Source organism: Pristis pectinata, chromosome 1 (genome assembly GCF_009764475.1).
Source record: "Pristis pectinata isolate sPriPec2 chromosome 1, sPriPec2.1.pri, whole genome shotgun sequence".
In the NCBI taxonomy this organism is placed as follows: Eukaryota; Metazoa; Chordata; class Chondrichthyes; order Rhinopristiformes; family Pristidae; genus Pristis; species Pristis pectinata.
In genome coordinates, this window is record NC_067405.1 from 9,113,072 (window position 1) to 9,128,939 (window position 15,868).

Below are 15,868 nucleotides of genomic sequence, written 5' to 3' on the forward strand. Positions count from 1 at the left end.
GTGAAAAAGTTGCCCCTCAGGTTCCTGTTAAATCTTATCCCTCTCTCCCTAAATCTATTCCCTCTGGTTCTTGATTGCCCAACCCTGGGCATGTCCTATCTACGTCCCTTATGATTTTATACTCCTCTGTAAGATCACTCCTCATTCTTCTATGCTCCAATCAATAAGGTCCCAACATGCTCTCCATAACTCAGTCCCTCAATTCCCTGCCCCATCCTCTTAAATCTCGTCTGCACTTTTCCAGCTCAATGGCATCTTTCCTACAGCAGGGTGACCAAAACTGAACACACTATTCCAGATGCTGCCTCACCAACGTCTTATACAACTGCAACATAACCTCCCAATTTCTATACTCAGTGCCAAAAGCCTTCTTCACCACCCTGTCTACCTGCGATGCCACTTTCAGGGAACCATATACTTGAACTCCTAGGTCCCTCTATTCTACAACACTCCCCAGAGCCCTACTGTTCACTGTGAAACTCCTACCCTGATTTGTCTTCCCAAAGTGCAATACCTCGCACTTATCCGAGTTAAACTTCATTTGCCATTCCTCGGCCCACTTACCCACCTGACCTAGATCCCTTTGTAATTCCTGATAACCTTCACTGTCAATGACAGCACTTGTTTTAGTGTCGTCTGCAAACTTATTAACCATGTACATTCTCATCCAAATCATTGCTATAGATGATGTGGTTGGGAATGTGGAGGTTGGTGTGGACAGAAGTTGTGATTAGTTGTTGGGAAGATGATGGATGTGGGAGGAAATGTGATTGACTTGAAGAGGTTTTGTCTTGTGGGCTGTGCTGTTGAAACCAGTCATTACAATCAGTCATAGAATTAGAAGGTGAATGCGATGACTTGTGAGACAGCGAGGCGGAGTCATGAAGGTGGTGGGAGGCATGAGAACACATCACACTGATGGCTGGCTGGGCATTGGTGGACAACCACTGGATATTTGGAGAGGCCTATTGCCATGTTTCATTCTGCAATTCTGTGCCTTTCAGGATGTCCTGTTATGGGAAAGACGTCATTAAGCTGGAAAGAGCGCAAAGAAGATTTACAAGAATGTTGCCAGGACTCGAGGGCCTGAGTTATAGGGAGAGGTTGGGCAGGCTGGGACTTTATTCCTTGGAGTGTAGGGGACAGGGGTGACCCTACAGAGGAGCATAAAATCAGGAGGGGTATAGATAGGGTGAATTCACACAGTCTTTTCCCCAGGGAAAAGGAATTAAAAACTAGGGGGCATAGGTTCAAGGTGAGAGGGGAAAGATTTAAAAGGGACCTGAGGGGCAACTTCTTCACACAGAGGGTGGTGGGTATATGGAACAAGCTGCCCGAGGATGTGGTTGAGGCAGGTACAATAACAGCATTTGGACAGGCACATGGATAGGAAAGGTTTAGAGGGATATGGGCCAAAAGCGGGCAAATGGGACCTGCTTAAATGGGAATCTTGGTTCGCATGGATGAGTTGGGCAGAAGGGCCTTTTTCTGTGCTATGTCACTCCACATTTTGAATGAGCTTTAAATCTCGGGGTAACCCCTAGGTTACAGAGCTGAGGGCTGAATGCCCAATGTGCCTTGGCCCTCAGCCACAACACAGCTCCCCCATCCAATTATTTGAATGGAATCTGCGACCTTCATTTAAAAGTTTTGTCTTCGTCTTTATTTAAAAATATGTTTGGGTCTCTCATTAACAATAGTTTTTCTAATGTTCTTAAATAAAGAGTTATACAGCACGGAAGCAGGCCCTTTGGCCCATTGAGTCCGTGCCTACTATCAAGCACTCATTTACTCCAAACCCACATTAATTCTAATCTTTGTTCTCTCCACATTCTCGTCATCTCCCCCACACCCCCCCCCACCGTCCCACCGTTCCCCCCCCCCCCCACCAGACTCTACTACCTACACACCACAGGCTAAGTAACCTAACAAACCACTCGTCTTTGAGATGTGGGAGGAAACCCACAAGGTCGCAGGGAGGACGTGCAAACTCCACACAGACAGCACCGGAAGTCGGGATTGAACCCTGGTGCTGTGAGGCAGCAGCTCTACCAGCTGTGCCACTGTGCTGCATTTTTGGATTTTTTTTTAATAATTTCAGTTTTTAAAGATTATTTCTTTCTTTGACTGTTTTCCTATGTCCCTGAAAGTGAGGACCCTGTAGAGAAGTAGTCTCCTGCTTCAACGTTATGAAATAGCTCCTCCCACAAAAGTGCAAGTGGCTTTAAGATGAAAAACACGATGATGCTGGAGGAACTCAGCAGGCCAGGCGGCATCTGTGGAGAAAAACAGGCGGTCAACGTTTCGGGTCAGGACCCTTCTTCAGGACTGAAGATAGGAAAAGGGGAAGCCCGATATACAGGAGGGAAAAGCAGAGCAGTGATAGGTGGACAAAAGAGGAGAGGCGGGTGGGCACAGGGTGGTGATAGGTAGATGCAGGTACGACATAGTGACAGCCGGGGAGAATGGGTAAGAGGTAAGAAGAAAGAGTGAAAAAAAAGGCTAGGAAAGGGAAGAATAGAAGAAACATAGAACATTACAGCACAGTACAGGCCCTTCGGCCCACAATGTTTGGGGGGTGGCGGGTGGTTTCCAGCATCTGCAGTCCTTTGTTTCTGCAGTGGCTTTAAGCTTGGTGACCTTTTGAAGGGGCAGGTACCTGCACCCTTAACCTGGTGGCAAAACACTATCCTATTGTGTAACAAACAATCTGCTGGAGGAACTCAGCCGGTCGAGCAGCATCTGAGGAGGAGGGGGAACTGTCGACGTTTTGGGTTTTGACCTAAAACATGGGCAGTCCCTCCCCCCGCCAACTTCCCCCACAGATGCTGCTCGACCTGCTGAGCTTGTCCAGCAGATCGTTTGTTGCTCCAGATTGCAACATCTGTGGTCTCCTGCGTCTCCATTATCCCGTAGTGCTTTTGGTTGGTTACTACAGGCCCTGGTGCCTCTGTTGCTTCACCCTTGCGGCAGTATCTGAGGAAACTATTTCCCTGTGATTTGGGTATGAGGAGGGGGGAGTTGGTTGGTGGGGGTGGTGTAACATACTTGGGAGTTCTTCCAATCAACAGCCTACTACCAGAGCCCTGATTCCAGCTGCAGGTTACAATTATGTTTTCATACTGACTGGGTTAATGCCAATCCAAGACACCATCAGCACATTATTATTTCAAATTAAACCTTCTAATGCCATGTGACCTTTTTCGCCTGCGACTGGTGAGAATGTTTGGAGATTCAGACACAAGCAGTAGCATTCCTGAGGTGGAGGGCTCGAAGGAGAGCATTTTAATAATTGGATGCAAATTACCAGAGTGGTTGTATTCTAAGCACTCGCTTCACTGCTTCCAAATCCTGGGTATTACATCCTCAAGTGTTCCAGGGAACACAGATCTATAGGATGAGCATGTAACTGTTTTAGCAAAGATGGAGTGAGGGTGTTTGGGGGCTGTTGATCATCTACGTTTCACCCGTGAATGCATGTGTGTACATTAATCTTTGTGGAATCTTCCAACTTTTATGGCATAGAAGGAGACTGTTCAGATTAGATTAGATTAGATTAGATTAGATTAGATTAGATTAGTTTATTATCATATAAGATTTTTACTTATTAGTCACATGTACATCGAAACACACAGTGAAATGCATCGGTTTTGCGTAGAGTGTTCTGGGGACAGCCCGCAAGTGTCGCCACGTTTCTGGCGCCAACATAGCATGCCCACAACTTCCTAACCTATACGTCTTTGAAATGTGGGAGGAAACTGGAGCACCCGGAGGAAACCCACGCAGACACTGGGAGAACATACAAACTTCTTACAGACAGTGTTGCTATACTGAGGTAGTGATTCGGGTTGTGCAGGTTGGTTCAAAAACCAAATGGTTGAAGGCAAGTAGCTGTTCTCGAACCTGGTGGTGTGGGACTTCAGGCTTCTGTACCTCCTGCCTGATGGTAGCTGTGAGAAGGCGGCACGGCCCAGATGGTGGGGATCTTTGATGATGGACGCTGCCTTCTTGAGGCATCGCCTCCTGTAGATACTGCTGATTGTCGGCAGGGATGTGCCGTGATGTATTGGGCTGAAGGAAGGGCTGTTTTTACCGTTGTCATTTCTGGTGCCTAGGTTGATTCCGGATGATTCGTCCGGTTTTGTTTCTTTGTGGCTTTCTAGTGGGTTATTACAATTTTGCTAAGCCATTTCAGAGGACATTCAAGAGACAACTGTGGGGTCTGGCCACATGTGTAGGCCAGACCAAGTAAAGATTGCAGATTTATAAGATGAGATAAAGTATCTTTATGAGTCACATGTACATCGAAACACACAGTGAAATGCATCTTTTGCGTAGAGTGTTCTGGGGGCAGCCCACAAGTGTCGCCACGCTTCCGGCACCAACGTAGCATGCCCACAACTTCCTAACCCCTACGTCTTTGGAACGTGGGAGGAAACCAGAACAGCCGGAGGAAACCCACGCAGACACAGGGAGAACGTACAAACTCCCTACAGACAGCGGCCGAAATTGAACCCAGGTTGCTGGTGCTGCAATACCGTTATGCTAACCGCTACACTACCGTCCGGCAATGAAATTCCCTGTTCTCATGAAGCTCACAGAGTAAACAGTGTACATGGTAATAATAAATACAGCAATAAACACAGCAACAAACGCCAGACAGCAGAATGGTACAAAGTATAGCAGTGCACACTGAGGTAGTGCAAAAGGAAATGCTAAAGTGACAATAACGGAAGAAGTAGAACCAAGGGTTCGAGAATATGGCAGCACCACCGGGAAGGGGGTGTGAAAGAGGTGATTGGTTCAGAAGGTTAAAAGGTAGAAGAGAGAAAAGGCAATGGCCAGGGTGGCAGGCATCCTTGACGACACTGTTAGCCTTCCTGATGCAACGCACGGTGAAGATGGACTGGATGGAAGGAAGTGACGAGCCTGTGATGGACTGGGCAGTGTTTACCTCTCTCTGCAGGTTCCGATGGTCCAGAAGAGACCAGTTACCATTACTAGACTGAGATGCAACCCATCAGGATACTTTCTATAGTACATCTGTACAGGTTTAAGAAAATCATTGTGGATAAGCTGAACCTTCATTTCCATCGAGTCTGTGTTTTTGATTGTCCGCCCCACTTCTGTCTGTTTCTCCAGTTATTCTGCCTCTCAAAGGAATGAGAGAGAATAGGGTTCACTTGATGGGTTGCAGTTGGCGTAGACACCAACCTCAGTCTGCAGCACAATGCCACTCTGTAACAGGACCAGATGTGAATTCAAGGTCAGACCTGGCACACTGTGGAAATCCCCTGTGAAAAGGATTCTCTTTTCCAGCTGCTCCCCAAGCCAGACATGAGTCATCTAGGATGGCTACAGGCCCTTCAGCCCAACTTGCCCATGCTGACCTAGTTGCCTACAAGCTAGTCCCATTTGCCCATATCGCACTAAATCTTACCTAAGTGTGTACCTAAATGTTTTTTAAACATTGTAATTGTACCCGCCTCTACCACGTCCATAAACCCATCACCCTCTGCGTGAAAAACTTTCCTCTTAAATCTTCCTCTTAAATTTCCCCTTTAAATCTTTCCCCTCCCACCTTTGGACTGAAAGTGTTTTTTCTTCTGAAAGGCTCAGTCACATCCCCAGATTGTCCGACTGTGCCACTTGCCTGAAGGTGATACTTGCGCGCCTGCGTTTTATGGTAATCCTTTAATCTTTAGAATTCCCTCATATGTTTTTTTACTGGATCTTTCATCCAATGAAAAGATTGCAGAAGGTGCATCAATTTCCTACCAATCTTACTGGGAAATTTCGAGAAACAAAGGACTGCAGATGCTGGAATCTAGACGAAAAACACAGTGATGCTGGAGGAACTCAGCAGGCCAGGCAGCATCCGTGGAGAAAAGCAGGCAGTCAACGTTTCGGGTCAGGATCCTTCTTCAGGACTTCTTCAGAGCCTTTGTTGTCATTGGTGAGGCAGGGCATTTTACTGCCTCTGGGGTTATAATTTCTGACCTTTGTACTTAATCGTATTTCAGAATCTTTGTGTCACTGGCAAGACAAGCATTTACTGCCCACTCTTAATTGCCCTTGAGAAATGATGGGGAGCCACCTTGAATCTTTGCAGTCCTTCTGATGAAGGTTCTCTCAGAGTGGTTTTGGGAGTCAGTGATGTATTTCCAAGTCAGAATGCTGTGTGCCTTGGAGGGGAGTCTACAGGCGGTGGTGTCCTCATTTACCTGCTGTCTTTGTTCTCCTTTGGTGGTGGAGGCTGTGGGTTTGGGAGGACCTGTTGGAGTAGTCTTGGCGAGAGACTGTATATGGTACACACTGCAGCCATGGTACCACTGGCTTTGCAGGGAGGGAACACGGGGTGCCAGTCAAGTGGGTTGCTTTGTCGAGGTGGTGTTGAGTGTTGTAGAGTCATAGAGCAATACAGCATGGATACAGGCCCTTCGGCCCAACCAGTCCATGCTGACCATGGTGCCCACCAGCTAGTCCCAATTTCCTGTGTTCGGCCCATATCCCTCCAAGCCCCCCCCCCCCCCATGTACCTATTCAAGTGCTTCTTAAATTGATACTATTGTACCTGCCTCACCCACTTCCTCTGGCAGCTCATTTCATGTACTCACCATCCTCTGCGTGAAAAAGATGCCCCTCAGGTCCCTTTTAAATCTTTCCCCTCTCACCCTATACCCATGCCCCCAAGCTTTGGACTCCCCTATCCTGGGGAAAAGACTGTCACCATCCACCTTATCTCTGCCTCTCATAATTTTAAACATTTCTATAATGTCACCCCTCATTCTCCTATGTTCCAAAGAATGAAGACCTAGCCTGGCCAACATCTCCATATAACTCAGATCCTTCAGTCCTGGCAACCTCCTCGTAAATCTTCTCCGCACTCTTTCCAATTTAACCATGTCTCTTCTATAATAGGGCGACCAAAACCGTACTGAGTACTCCAAGTGCGGCCTCACCAACAACTTATACAACTTGTTCTTCTTTGGTGGTGGAGGCTGTGGGTTTGGGAGGACCGGTTGGAGTAGCCTTGGTGGGAGACTGTATATGGTACACACTGCAGTCATGGTACCACCGGCGTTGCAAGGAATGAATGTTTTGGAGGGTGCACGGGATGCCAATCAGGTGGGTTTCTCTGTTGTGATGATGTCGAGTGCTGTTGGAGCTGTGTTCATTCCATCGCTCTCCTGAATTGTGCCCTGTGAGTGATGGAAAGGCTTTGTGGTGTCATGGGGTGATTCAGTCGTCACGGGAGCTGGGGGAGGTGGATCTGTTGAGATTGCCGTATTAAAGCCAGCACAAACTCAATGGGCAGAAATGTAACAAATGTAGTAGTTGTGATGCTGGTCTAACAGCCTGGAGCTGTGCATTTACAGTCTCACTGTGGTAAATCAAGAAACCCAATTCAATACAATAAATTTGTGTGCTGGCTTCATGCATTGTCATAAAAACCCCAATAGAAAGGCTTCAGGGCAGAGAACCTGCTTGCAAATCCCACATTAAATTGTTTGTACCGTGATCATAATACTCTCTGAAGTAGCAAAGTATGAGGGAGACACGAGAGACTGTAGATGCTGGAATCTAGAGCAACACACAAAATGTTGGAGGAACACAGCAGGTGCGTTCCTCAAGTGTTTTGTGCAAAGCAAGAGGGAACTGGCATCGATTCTGTGCTTTCTGTGCCTTCAGTGCTTTACAGCTAATGACCTGTTTTTGAATTGTGGCCCCTGTTGTAATTTATGAAAGGCAAACTCCCCACAAAAAACAGTGTGATTTGATCGGATGATCTGTTGGTGAGTTGTGCAAAACATTCTAAGTTCAGGATGAAGGCCCACTGCAACTTGGGACAGATGGTGATGAGGGGTTGTCCAAAGAGAAGGAAACAAGTGTGCTGGGTTTACACTTTGGGGTTCAGATGAGAAGTGATCTCATTGAAACTTGTAAATAAGATAAGATGTCTTTATTAGTCAAAAACACACAGTGAAATACATCTTTTGCGTAGAGTGTTCTGGGGGCAGGCTGCAAGTGTCGCCATGCTTCTGGCGCCAACATAGCATGCTCACAACCTCCTAACCTGTACGTCTTTGGAACGTGGGAGGAAACCGGAGCACCCGAAGGAAACCCACGCAGACACGGGGAGAACGTACAAACTCCTTACAGACCGCAGCAGGAATTGAACCCAGGTTGCTGGTGCTGTAATAGCGTTACGCTAACTGCTACACTGCTGTGAGAGAGATTGATGCTTTCCTCTGGCTGAAGACTGTAAAATTAAAGGCCACCGTGTCTGCGTGAGGACAAAGAAGAGGAGAAGTTTCTGAATGTGGAGTTCTCTATCCCAGAATACACAGTCAAAGTGAAAATTCAAGCTGAGAGGACTTGAGGATATAAAGAGTCAAGGGATATGGGAAACAGGCGGGAAAGTGGATGATACACAGGAGTAGTCCTAACCTTGCTGGGTATGCCACTAATGACTCTTGCAAAGTTCTACAGATGTACGGTGGAGAGCAGTCTGACTGGTTGCATCACTACCTGGTATGGAGGCTCCAATGCACAGGATTGCAAGAGGCTGCAGAGGGTTGTAGACTCAGCCAGCTCCATCACGGATACAACCGTCCCCACCATTGAGGACATTTTCAAGAGATGGTGCTTCAAGAAGACAGCATCCCTCACTAAGGACTCTCACTATCCAGGACATGCTCTCTTCACGTTACTACTGTCAGGGAGGAGGTACAGGAGCCTGAAGACCCATACTCAATATTTTAGGAACATCTTCCCCTCCGCTATCGGATTTCTGAACGGTCCATGAACCCATGAACACTACTTTGTTATTCCTTTTTTTTTGCACTATTTATTTATTTTGTAATTTATAGTAATTTTTATGTCTTGCACTGTACTGCTGCCGCAAAACAACAAATTTCACTTCATATGTCAGTGATAATAAATCTGATTCTGGTGGAGCAGGTATAAGAGAAGTATGGTTTTGTCCTCCTGGAGTATAAGGCTGGAGATGTGTATGTTCTTAAAGAGTATTCCCACTTTATTTCAGCCTTGCTCATAATGATAGGAATTGGTTCAGAAGTCTGACAGCAGTGGGGAAGAAGTCTGGTCGCCCGAGCTTTCAAGCTCCTGTATCTTCTCCAAGAAGGCAGAAGATACAGGAATCATAGGATCAGAGAAAGTTTACGACAAAGGAAGCCATTTCAGCCCAATGTGTTCACACTGCCTCTCTACCAGGGTATCTCGCTAGTTCCACGTTTATTTCTATAGAGGAGGCCATTCAGCCCATTGTGTTATTGCCAGCTTTCAGAATAATCCCACCAATACCATTCCCCAATTTATTTCCCTGTAACCTTTTCTCTCTCACATGCCCATTATCACACCCTGATTCTCCCACCGGCCCCCAACACCAGGGGGGGGGATTTACAGTAATTAATTAACCTAACAACCAACATGTCTTTGAAGTGTGAGTGGAACCTGGAGCACCCAGGGGAAACCAACTCCCAGCTCTTTCTCCGTAGCCTTGTGAATATTTCTCCAACACATATTTATATAATTTCCTTCTGAAAACTGCAAATGGAACCTGCCTCCACCACAACTGCAGGTAGTGCATTCACAGTTCCACATTACAGTGGGTATATCTTCATGTAACTCTTTCCCTTCACCAGGTTCACCAGGATGCTGCCTGGATTGCAGGTTGTGAGCTATAGGAGGTTGTTTTCTCTGGAGCAGTGGAGGCTCAGGGGAGACCTGATAGAAGTTTGTAAGATTATGAGAGGCATAGATGGGGTAGACAGTTGGAATCTTTTTCCCAGGGTAGGAATGTCAGGTTCTAGAGGACATGCATTTAGGGTGAGAGGGGAAAAGTTTAAAGGAGATATGCGGGGCTAGTTTTTTTTACACAGAGAGTGGTGAGTGCCTGGATTGGGCTGCCAGGGATGGTGGGGGAAGCAGATATGATAGTCGCATTTAAGATAGACAGGTGAATATGCAGGGAATAGAACATAGAAGTGTGTTCCTGTGCTGTACTGTTCTATGCTCTATAGAACATTACAGCACAGAACAGGCCCTTCGGCCCACAGTGTTGTGCCGACATAGCTAATCCCTCCTACCTACAGAATGCCCATATCCCTCCTTCATCCCCCATCCAAGCCCCTCTTAAAGCCCCCAATGAATTTGCCTCCACCACCCTATCAGGCAACGCATTCCAGGCATCCACCACTCTCTCAGTAAAAAAATGTACCCCTCAACCTGCGCTGAACCTACCCCCTCTCACTTTAAATGTATGTCCTCTGGTATTGGATCGCTCAATAATGGGAAAAAGATATAGCTTGTCCACCCTATCTATGACCTTCATAATTTTATACACTTCCAACAGATCACCCTTCAGCCTCCACTGCTCCAGAGAAAAGAGCCCAAGTTTGTCCAGCCTCTCCTGATAGCACATGCCCTCTAATCCAGGCAGCATCCTACTAAACCTCCTCTGCACCCTCTCTAAAGTCTCGATGTCCTTCCTATAGTGAGGTGACCAGAATTGCACTCATTACTCTAAATGTGGCCTAACCAGAGTTGTATAGAGATGCATCATAACTTCTTCTCCTATACTCAATACCTCGATTAATAAATGCAAGCATTCTATAAGCCTTCTTAACCACCCTGTCTACCTGTGTAGCCACTTTCAATGTGACTTGCACCCCAAGGTCTCTCTGCTGTTCAACACTGTAAAGGGTCTTGCCCTTAAAAGTGTACTGCCTCTTGACATTAGTCCTACCAAGGTGCAACATCTCACACTTATCCAAGTTAAACTCCATCTGCCATTTCTCTGCCCACATCTGCAGCTGATCTCTATCACGCTGTATCCATCGCCAGTCTTACACACTATTCACAACTCCACCAATCTTGTAAACGGAGGTATATTGATCATATACAGGCAGAAGAGATTTAGTTTAACTCAGCATTGTGTTTGGTGCAGACATTGTGGGCTGAAGGGCCTGTTCCTGTGCTGTACTGTTCTGTGTATATACCTGTGACCTCTAGTTCTCAATCCCTCCACTAATGGGAACACCCTATATATACCAACTCTGTCATCATTTTATATACTTTGATAAAATCTTCCCCCAGTCTTTCTCCTCTAAAGAAAACAATCCCGGCCTCTCGTCCCTGGAATCATTCTTGTAAATTTTTGCTGGCAGTCAGATCTATAATGTGGCAGTCAGATCTGAACACAACACCGTGTTCTGCAAAGTGGTCACCAAACCCGTGTTGGGTCAGTTTCACGGCATCATGATTGCCAAATGCCATGCACTAAATCCGAGGAAGTGCAGGTGAATCGCTGCTTCATCTGGAAGGACTATTTATGTCTCCGGATGGTGGGAAGTGAGGAGGCAAAAGAGTAGGCATCGCATCTCCTGTGGCGACGTGAGCGGTTTGGTGGAGAAGGAAGAGTGGACCAGGGAGCTGTGGAAAGTATGGTCTTTGGGACGCTTTGGAAAGGGGAGGGGAAGATATGTCTGAGGTGGTGGAATCCTATTGAAGGTGGCGGAAATTATGGATGATGATTCATTGAATGGGATGGGAGGTGAGGACAGGGGGAACCCTATCCTTGTACTGTTGGGAGCAACGTGAATTAGAGCAGAAGTGTGTTTGAGAGGCTCGTTGACTGTCCAAAAATAAATCATTGGCTGTAATGTACTCAAGGCAGTGAGATACCCCATTTTCTTTCCCTCTACCGACCCTCAAGAATGATCTCACTTGGTTTGAGCCACACAGTGGCATTAAGAAATATCTTTAGAGAGGGATGGAAGCCAAGCTACTGAATCTCTGTTAAACCACATCCCAAGTGAGTTGCTAACATTTACTATTGTGGATTGATTTTGAAAGTTCCTTTTCATTAGGTGCCCTGCTCCTGTGGTCCAATTCATTGAAGGAACCATTTTACCAAAAGGCTCTCTCCCCTTTCTTCTGCAGGTTACACGGGAACATACAGACAAGAGTTGCAACACACTTGTGATGCAGCCACGGTAAGTAGTTAAAAGCCTTTTCATTTTTGTATATTAGTAAGCTGAGTCTTGGTTCCATCAATCCCTGCGCCATCATTAGTCATCCAATTCACCATGCCTCTTTGTGGCTGAGACATGGTGAATTAGATGGCTTTTCTCCTCCGGTCACGTTCCTTCCATTCATTTGTAAAAGAGGGGGCCTCCGCGGCAGAACACTTGGCAAATCAGACACTGAGGGTATTCATGGAATGGGGAAAGTGACTCAGTTCGGGAGAACGTAGCTGTGTGTGAGGACTTTGAAAGGTGCAGCGAGGTCTGTCAAGTGGTGAGACAGGGCCAGGTACATTTACAGAGAGTTGGGAGAGTGGTTGCCTCATTTTTTTCGTTATATCTCTCTTTCTCTGGTGGTTATCTTTCTCCGAGCTGCTTGCTGGCAAAGAATATAGACTAGTGAACCCCAACCTCCAGACCTACTCTTCTCCCCCAAAGTGAGTGATTGTGAAGGATGCAACAACGTGAGGAAAATTCTGTTTAATCCAGCTGTCGTAGTGTCATAGAGTTGTACAGCACGGAAACATCCATGGCAATCTTTTTGCCAATCTACACGGTACGGTAGCGTAGTGGTTAGCGTAACGCTATTCCAGCGCCAGTGACCTGGGCTCAATTCCGGCCGCTGTCTGTAAGGAGTTTGTACGTTCTCCTCGTGTCTGTGTGGGTTTCCTCCGGGTGCTCCGGTTTCCTCCCACATTCCAAAGATATACGGGTTAGGAGTTGTGGGCATGCTATGTTGGCGCCGGAAGCGTGGCGACGCTTGCGGGCTGCGCCCAGAACATTTCGATGCAAAAAAGATGCATTTCACTGTGTGTTTCGATGTACATGTGACTAATAAAGAAATCTTCTTATCTTAACTTATGCTATTTGCCCATATTAAGACCATATCCTTCTACCCTTTGCCCATTTAAGTGTCTGCCGAAATGCCTCTTAAACATAATGATTGTATCACAATTCGACCACCTCCTCTGGCAGTGTGTTCCAGATGTCAACCACTCTGTGTTTAAGAAAAACTTACCCTTCAAATCCCCTTTAAAACTCTTTCCTCTCACCTTCTACACGTACTTTGCAGCAGGAGGCAAAGCTGGCTTGTTCTTTTCATTCTGTTCTATATAACCCCTCATGAGAAATTACATTTACTCAGGGTAATTAACAAGTAGACGAGCATAGTGCTTATACCACCGGACTATGGGGGCATGTGTTCAGTCGAGGTTTGAATTCAGCTTGCTGAATAAATCTGCAATTGGATTCATTAGTCATTGCCAGCTAACAACCGGATTGTTAGTGAAAATTCGCTGGTCTACCATCCCGTCTACCATCAGGTAGATTCACTGGGTGCCTCTTCAGAAGCATTCTAGAGGTTTGAGAACAAAAATCTGGGCTGCAATTTCAATCCAGTACTGAGGGAGTGCTGCTTTATTGGTAAATTGGTTGATTATTGTCACATGTACTGAGGTGCAGTGGAAAAACTTTGTTTTGCATGCCATTCATACAGATCATTTCATCACATCAGTACATGGAGGTGGTACAAGGGAAAAGCATAACAGAATGCAGAATAAAGTGTTACAGTTATAGAGAAAGTGCAGTGCAGGCAGCCAATAAGGTGCAAGGCCATAACGAGGTAGATTGTCAGGTCAAGAATAAATCTTACCGTACAAGAGGTCTGTTCAATAGTCTTGTAACAGCAGGATAGAAGCTGTCCTCGAGCCTGGCAGTGCGTGCTTTTGCATCTTCTGCCTGATGGTGGGGGGGGGGGGGGGGGGGGAGAAGAGAGAATGACTGGAGTGGGAGGGGTCTTTGATTATGTTGGCTGCTTTACTGGATGAGACATTAAACCGAAGAACTGCCTGCTGTCTCAGGTTAAAAATTTCTCATGGAATTCTTTTGACGATCCTGACCAATAACTATTCTTCTTTCAGCATCAATAAAACAAACTATTTGGTCATTACCACATTGTTTTTCCTGGGATCTTGGCTGCCATATTCCCTGTGTTACACAATGACTGTGCTTCAGGAAGCATATTAACTGTACAACGTTTTGGGCAGTTCTGAAAGGCATTTGCAAGCTACCTATAAATGCACCTTTCTTTAGGGAATGTCCCTGTTTGGGATAAACTTGACTCCAGGCCAACGGCAATGTATGTGGTTGAATCTTAATCAGATCTGAAGTGGGTAGGAATATACTCACCCACCACGTTCTCAAGTTAGGACTGAGCAGTCAGATCTCTCTTCATGGTGCCCATACACTGTGAATGAATACATTGTAAAAACCCTCCAATATGCAGCCCTTGGAAGTGTAAGGCCGCACTTGGGTTCCATAAGCATCCAGATATGTGCTTCCAGTCTGGAGCTACTGGAATGGGCTGCAAGTATCAGGTAGGTCCCCAAGGGAATGGAATACATTGGGCAGTGACTGGGGATTATGCCCCGAGCCCACCTTCTTCAACAACAGTCTGAACTTTCTTCTAATTTCAACTTTATAGTCAGAGGCAGACATACCCAGGGTATAAATGCCAAGAAAGTTAGCTTTTTGCAGCAGCAGCACAGTACATTACAAACATTAATTACATAGACAAATTAACATAAATTATACATAACTTACACAACAAAATAAACATAATGGCATTAGTACAAGTTGAGAGCAAGAAGAAATGTAGAGCGCTAGAGTAATACAGCATGGAAACAGGCCCTTTGGCCCAACTGGTCCATGATGCCCTCTAAGCTACACCCATTTGCCTGCATTTGGCCATATCCTTCAACCTTTCCTATCCATGTCCTGTTTAAATGTCTTTTATCATAGCTGTTATCATAGCTGCCTCAACCACTTTCTCTGGCACCACCCTCTACATGAAGAAGTTGCCCCTCAGTTCCATTTTAAAACTTTCACCTCTCACCTTAAAGCTACGCCCACTAGTTTTTAGTTCCCCTTCCCTGGGAAAAAGACTATGTGCATTCACCCTATCTATACCCTCAATCTCTGTGTTCCAAGGAATAAATCCAAGTTCCAAGAAACTCCATCTACAAGCTTGCAGATGACACCGCCGTGTTGGGCCGAATCTCAAATAGCGATGAGTCAGAGTACAGGAAGGAGATAGAGAGCTTAATGACATGGTGTCATGACAACAACTTTTCCCTCAGTGTCAGAAAAACAAAAGAGAAGGTCATTGACTCACAATCTACCTCATTATGGCCTTGCACCTTATTATCTGTCTGCACTAGACCTTCTCTGCAACTGTAACACTTTATTCTGCATTCTGTTAATGTTTTCCCTTGTATACCTCATACACTGTAATGAAATAGTCTGGATTGATGGCATGTAAAACAAAGTTTCTCACTGTACCTTGGTATATGTGAGAATAATAAACCAATTTACCAATTTAAATATAGTCCGAGGTAGTGTTAAGGTTTTTCAGGTGGGTTCAAGAACCTGATGGGAGTGGGGAAGAAGCTGTTGTTGAACCTTGAGGTATGGGTCTTCAGGCGCCTGTACCTCCTGCCTGATGGCAGCAGTGAGAAGAAGGCACAGCCCGGATGGTGGGGAGTCCCTGAGGGTGGACATCGTTTTCCTGAGACATCGCCTCTTCTCTCCTAAAGACAATAAGAAGGTGCAGTCACAAAGGGGTTAACTGTCATTGGGATGCTACATGTTTCTAATTCCCTCTAGTCCCACAAAGCGATGCAGTCGGAGTTGAATAGGCAGAGTTTCGGCAGACAGTGAGAATAATGAAAGCCATTCACAATTAGACAAGGACACATAGATTAATTCTGGATTTCTGGGCAGTGACACACACATATGGAAATCTCCCAGACAAAAGAGGA

The 15,868-nt window shown here is 45.9% G+C and overlaps 1 protein-coding gene across 3 annotated transcripts in view; it reads left to right on the forward strand.

Moving 5' to 3' along the window:
• Window positions 1-15,868, forward strand: part of sema5ba (sema domain, seven thrombospondin repeats (type 1 and type 1-like), transmembrane domain (TM) and short cytoplasmic domain, (semaphorin) 5Ba) — a 350,416-nt gene that overhangs the window by 92,110 nt on the left and 242,438 nt on the right. For 2 of the 3 annotated variants that reach the window (XM_052028256.1, XM_052028265.1), the window contains one exon: window positions 11,968-12,020. The exons of the other annotated variant lie outside the window; for it this stretch is intronic. The gene's annotated coding sequence lies outside the window, so the exon portion shown is untranslated. The remainder of the gene's footprint in view (window positions 1-11,967; window positions 12,021-15,868) is intronic. 3 annotated transcript variants of the gene reach the window in all.